Source organism: Pteronotus mesoamericanus, unplaced genomic scaffold (assembly GCF_021234165.1).
Source record: "Pteronotus mesoamericanus isolate MK-2021 breed Mesoamerican mustached bat unplaced genomic scaffold, CSHL_Meso_final contig_56, whole genome shotgun sequence".
NCBI lineage: Eukaryota > Metazoa > Chordata > Mammalia > Chiroptera > Mormoopidae > Pteronotus > Pteronotus mesoamericanus.
The window spans coordinates 31,884,737-31,891,736 of record NW_026555201.1 but is presented as its reverse complement, the minus strand read 5'-3'; positions in this window follow the sequence as shown (position 1 = coordinate 31,891,736).

Below are 7,000 nucleotides of genomic sequence, written 5' to 3'. Positions count from 1 at the left end.
TGGGGACTAGAGTTTGAGAACTGCTGCTTTAGGGCCTTGCTGTGGGCCCTGCAAGGCTGGCTGAGCAACACTGTCCTCGGTGTAGAGAATGTCCCTAAATGGACCTTAATTCTCTTTGGCTTCTAACCATCCCCGTAGCAACTTTCCTCAATTTCCATTCATTTTCCAACTCCCTCAACATTCCTCCTGCACCGTACTCCACTAAAGGTATTCTTGCTGAAGTCAAAAATGATAAACCTGCCACCAAACTTAATGGACATGGACGGTGCCACTTGGGTATCTCAAAGGCTGTGCCATAGCTCAGCGTGCCTCAGTGGGCTCACCATCTTCCACCCGCACCCTGCAGCTGGCATTCAAGTCTGCCCTGCTTCTGGGGCTCCCCTCCTTCTGCGAATAGCATTGCTCTTATTTTCAGCGACTCAGTGTAGTTCAGATGTAATTTCCAATCCAGTTCCCCTCACTCCTTGATTTTGGACTTCTGGACTCCAAAACTGTGATAAAATAAATTTTGGTTGCTTTGAACCACCCAGCTTGTGGTAATTCATTAGCATCCACAGAAAATGGATATATCCTGCTTCATTTTAATGGTTTCGGGGCACTAAACCCTGCTTAGGAGATCTGAACTAAGATAGAGAAAGGAGGAAGTGTCATCGCTTCTTCAGGACAGGTCTGGTTGCTTGAAAACTAGTCCAGTCATCAGCCTTTTCAAAATAAGGTAGTTACCATATTGGCACAGATACTTAGCTCACCAAAATTGGACTCTCTATCTCTTACAGCTGCCCTGTTTAATTAGTACCTTGAAGTTGTAGGCTGTTTTTCCTCTGGTAGACAGAAGACAGACTTTTTTTTGTATAATGAGTTAAGAAAACCTTTTAGTTTCACTGAATAGCTTTCTCAGAAAGCTTAAAATTAATTTCCTTTGTAATTTCTGGCAATACGTGCTGATAGCCAAGTTTCCTTGCCAGCTTTTGTAATCCCAGTGACGTCGCAGAACCTCCATCACTGCAGGAAATCGCTCTCCTGGATGGCAGTGATGGCTCCGCCTGCCAGGAGGGGAAGGAAGAAACACCAGGAAACTCTGTGTTCAGCTGTAAACTGGTAAATGAAGGAGGAACTGGTTTTTAAAATAACTTTCCTTAACTAAGCAGCAGTCTCGATTATTTGGCTTTATTTATTCAGTCTATTTATTTGCATAACCTCACTTGTACTACAGGTACCTAGTCAAAAAATTGCGGCATGTAGACTGGAGTTCCTCACTTTGGAGACCCCCAGGTCACATGGCTTCATGTCAGGCACAGGCAGAGGGGCTAAAAAATGGCCCAGGTACAGGGCAAGGAGAGAATTCTTAGGAAGGAAAAAAAGAAAGGAAAAAAAAAAAGGAAAGAAATTTTAAAATGAAGAGAAAGGAATACAGATGGCCAACAAACATTCGAGCTCAGCAATCTCTCTAATTGAATTAGTCAGGGTTCTCCAGAGGAACAAACCAATAGGATGTGTGTTTATATAGAGACTGAACTTTATTTTAAGGAATTGGATCGTGCATTGTGGGGACAGGCAAGTCCCAAATATTCGGAAGATGCCAGCAGGCTGGAGGCCCAGGGAAAGTCGACCTCGGTCTTTTTTCTTAAGGTATTTCTTTAACTGATTGGATGAGGCCCATCCGCATTAAGGAAGGTAATCTGTTTTACTCAAAATATACTGATTTATTTATTTAAATTTTTCCTTTACTGTATTTTTTCCATTACCATTTCCCCCCCTTCTACTCTCTTCCACCTCCACCCGCAATCACCACACTGTTGTCCGCGTCCGCGCTTCCTTTTCCTTTTTTTCCTCAATCCCTCCACCCCCTCACCACCCACACCCACAGCCATCAGTCTGCTCTCTATCTATGCATCTGTCTCTATTTTGCTTGTCAGTTCAGTTTGTTCATTAGATAACACATATGAGTGAAATCATATGGTATTTATCTTACTGGCTGGCAAAATATGTTGATTTCAATGTTAATCTTATCTAAATGTGTGTGTGTGTGTGTGTGTGTGTGTGTGTGTGTGTGTGTGTGTCTGTGTGTCAGTGTGTATCTTCACAACAGCATCTAGACTGGTGTTTGACCAAAAACTGGGCACCATAGACTAGCCAACTTGGCACAAAAAATTAATTATCACACTAATTTTTAAAAAGGAAATATAATTGACAATAAGCCATTTTTCACCCAGCTGGTGTGCAAAGGTTGAAAAGAATCACACTCAGCTTTGTTACGAGATACCAGAACACTCATATTGGTGGGGGCACAGATACAAAAAGCTTCTCTGCAGGGCAGCGTGGCAGTATCAGAACGTCAAATGTGCATACTCTTTGACCCCACATTTCTGCTTCCAAGAGCTTACCCTGAGGAGGTATTCAAAGAAGGTGAAAACTGTGGGTATATGTGGGTGCTCCAGCAATGTTCTATGTAATGACAACTGGAAGCAGCCGCGGTGTCCATCAGCTGGGGGTATGATAAGGAAGGCAAAGCTGGGAGATGCTGTGGGTGTAGTTCCGGGCCATTGCAATAAGGCGAGCATTGCAATAAAGCAATCCCTAATTTTTTTGCTGGTGGAGGGTTTTGCCTTTAATTTGAGCAGAACAAAATTGCAAAGCCTGTAATAAAATGAGGTATGTTCGTACATCTATACAATGGAAAAAATTCTAGACTTTAGAAAGAGCGAGGATGGTTTATATCCCTAGACATGAAATGGTCTTTACAATGTCATATTGTATGAAAAAAGCAGGTTTCAGAATATTAGGTAAAATTTGATCTCATATATATACAATTGAGTAAGTAGGTTGATTTATTTCCTAGAAAGCACACTTACTGAAATCTTAATTGTGGTTATCTCTGGGTGGTAAAATTTCAGGTTATTTTTTTGTTACATTTATTGAGGGATTGTTATGTGTCAGAAATTCTTTTAAGTACTTTACACAGGTTAAATTCATTTAATAATGTGTATTGTTTGCATTTAAAACAAAACAAAACAAAACAAAAGCATGTATCTTTTTTCTCCCAAAACTATGAAGCTGTTTTTTAAACTATCCCTTCTGTTCTCATACAAGGGAGCCGTTGTTTCCTAAAGCCCCACAGCCTTGGGACCCCTGAGAGTCTGACAGCGCTCTATGTAGATCCCACCCAGCATCATTACTGGGAATCTCTCCATTTGACAAAAAGTTGACATTCCCCCACTGCTGTTGGAGTGTTTTGGGGGTTCGTTTTCATGGCCCCTCTCTTGTTTATTATGGATTTACATCAGTGAGTACCATGTTCCCTTTCGACTCTCATTCTTACTCCTAACGGTCTCTCAGACAGCCCTTCTAATCTATCTAGTTTATCTCCTTCTGTTACTATGTGTTCTTATACAATACACATTGTTTGATAAGCTTGTTTGTTTAATTTACCTAAATGGTTTCATCTTATATTTCATTCAAGGGCTCTCCCTGCCTCTCCCTTTACGCACCCAGTGCCAGGACCCACTTAATACTCTCACTGTCTCTGTTGTTGCTGCTCTGGGCGATGCCTGGAGTAGTAAGAGCGTCCTTTACCAACGCTCCATCAACCACTTGCTCCTGATTACATGCTTGTCCAGCACTTAAGCTTCATTAAACCACCCAAAAGACAACCTTGGCTTTTGTTTTTGATTTTCATATGTTCGGCCCTCTCTCCTGAGAAACATGGGTCGGGTTCCCCATTTACCAGCTAGGAGGAACTGCAAAGCTAGCAACGAGCGCCTGGTCGAGAGCATTCCTTGTAGATCCCAAACTCAGTTACCTGGACAAGGCACTATCTTCCAGCTCTCTGACCTCCAGGTAATTCCTCTGCCCTCCTAAGTCACGCTCTCTTCTCCACCAGGTTTCCAGTCTGTGCACATGCTTACATCTGAAGGCTTGACCTTCAGCCCCAAGGCTCCTTTATTTTCCAGAAGGCCTAACATGTCCTTGGTCACCTCCCAGCCGAGAACTCAACATTCGCAAAAGGAATAGGAATGTACAGCCTGCGATGAGTCCCCAGTCTGACCTTTCTGTACTTCCGCCTTCCACAGTACTAATCCCACTGGCTGCCTTTAACTTGAGTTGGATTTAATCTGCAGAAAAATGGTAAGGGTGGCGCATGGTCAGAGGAGGGTTTATCTCAAAGTTAATACAGCCTAAGTTTCAAAGTTAACAAAGCCTGAGAAAGCCTAGGGCCCCTAACGGGTAGAGGCCCTCGGAGAAGTCCTGACAGCGTGTTCACAGGGACACATGCTTTTGTTAAATTTGCAAAATTAAGACATTTTAACCACAATCAGTAAAGACCTCTGTTTCTTCTCTCGGAGTTTCCTTCCATGGCAATCTCCCTCGTGTCAGGGAGCTTTGGAGAGGCCGTGGATGGCAGGGGGTCTGGCGAAAGCCAAGTTTGCTCGGGGACACACACACTGGGGTGTAGTGGATGTGTTCACGTGTTTCTTAAGCACCAATGTGTCTTCTTGTTATAACATTTTTTTGTTATAATGTACTGTTTTCTTAAAGAGGGTTTTCCAAAACTTCCTTCCAACTCCCAAAGCTGGGTCTTCCCACACAACAAAGCAGTGTCATTTACTTTGGAACCCACATATCCTCAGGGCTAACTGGACTGCAATGGCTCCGTCCTGGTTGCAGCTGTGAAGCCCTCCTGCTGTAGGCAGACTCCTAACTCATACTTGTCACGTCAGCTCAGAGGGCAGCTTCCGACGCACCTCTCTTTGTTGGTTTTCTTTCTGTACCTCTTCCTGCTGTTCCCCCGACTCCCCCTTCCTTCTCTCCTGTATCTGGTTCAGTTGAATTTCCTATTTATGTACAAGAAGCTGAAGTGAAGATTGTCAAGAAGCCAGTTCTAAAAAATGAGCTCGGATGTGCCAGGCCGACACTTTCGAGAGTGCCCACAGCGGCCAGTCTTTAGAGGACAAGGGCGGGGATTGGGCTTCTGTGGCAGGTGCTCCATCTGGGTCTTTGAAACAGATGCTGTTTAATGAGGTAGAAATATTTCCAACTCTTCACCCAACAAAAGAGTAAAAGGACAAAATTCCTTTAAGTTAGAAAAGGCCCTCAAACCAACATCTCAGCAAAAATTTTAGCACACAAAAACAGTGCTCAAGAATTCTTACATTAACAGGATCTCATTGTAGAGGAAAGCACCCCCAGTACTGCACGTGGACTCTGTTTTCACCTAAGATATCCTAGAAAAGAGGTCTTCCATGGGCCCATGTTCAAGATCACATTTTTTAAGTTTTTTATTTAGGGGGTGGTGGGGTTGGAGAGAATTGTTTTCATTTCATTTTCCCCTTGTAAAATGCCTTTCCAGAAGTAGTAACCTTTTTTAAAAATGTTACCCTTCATCTTTCTGGCAGATTTCTAAATCATTTTTTTCTAGTTATACAAATAATCCATTCATGTATTGATTAAAGAAATATATACTGTGTGCTTACATTTCAGACCCTATTCTAGGTGCTTTGTTCACTAGGAAAATTTTTTATGTTTAATCTTTGTAAACACTTTTAATATCATAAAGTTTTATGATAAGCAGGCCTGAGAATTTATTTGGCCATTCATTCTCTTTTTGTTAAATGTTTAGACCATTTGCAATTTCTTCCTATTGTGAATAATGCCGCAGTGACCTTCCTTGTTTAGACTCTTGTGCGGACCCATGATTAATCTCTCAGGACACCTCTCTAGAAATGAATTATTAAATCAGCGTGTATGAACACTTTTAAATGTCTTAATAAATATTCTGGCAAACTTTCTAACACATATCATCACCTGGACCTCTTCAAATCCTCATCGAGTGAAGAATCACCCATCCCTATTTAAAGACTAGATTCTATTCTGTCTATAAAGGTTTGCTGAATCCTAAAATAATTTCATTTTCTGGTGGCAAAAGTAATCTGGTGGTGATAAAAGGAACGTTGTTTTCTTGAACACTTACATAATAGTCCCTTCTGTGTGCACTGCACTCACCTTATGAGAAAACATTTCTGCATTCTTTTTGCAAAAGCAAAACACTTCAAAAAGAAAGTGCATCTGCACACTCATCTGCACATTATTGTTACCCCCAGAAGACAAGAAGTCAACCCAGGAAGGAAATCATCTGTGAAAATACAAAGCCATGTGAAGGTACATAAGATGACAGTAATCATCTTCATTATTGTACTGTGGGGATTGGGCTTGGGAGGAGGATGTGTAGCTAAACACATCCCTAAATAGTCTCACTCACAATAAGAGCACATTGAGTAAATGAGCCTTCTGAGCTCATCAGCACCTCGGCTCTGGCCAGTCATGTGGGAAGAATGCCTCACGGAGGTGCATTTCAGCAGAGAAGCAGATTTTATTTTATAGCATTTTATCCTCTGATTTTTTTTTTCCCCCTGGAACTTCATTCTGACTCTCTACTAAGAAAAAGTTCTGCTTTCCAAGAGAACCAGTATACCTTGAGAATGCCCCAAGGTCTTGTTGCTCAAGAAGAAAAATTAAGGGAAACAAACAAAACCAGGGGCCCGTCTCTTTGGTCCAGTTGAAGGTGGACTATTTGCTAGCTTCATTGCCTCATTGTCTTTTTTGAATCAGAAGCCCTTTTAGTGGGAATTTTGTTTATATAATGGTCTTCTTAGGACAAGAGCTATTAAGATTGAAATTCAAGCTTCTCTTTTCTGGAAGCCAGGGAGCCTGAGAATAACTGATTGCCTGGTTTTTTTCCCCCTCCAGTTGAGTCCAGGCCCCAGAGAGACCCATGCTGAGGACAGAGTTTATTCTCTGCAAAGAGATTTTACTGAAGTGGAGAACAGAATCTGTGGTGGGGTGAGGAACAGCCATGGTTCATTTATCCAACAATGTCATACTGAATGTTTAGTATGTGTCAGAAAGTAGGCTTGCCGCTGTGTGAATGAAACAAGCACATAACCTGCCCTCATGGAGCTTGCTGCTGAGTGAGAAGCAAGCATTAAACCAGTCATTGTGCCCA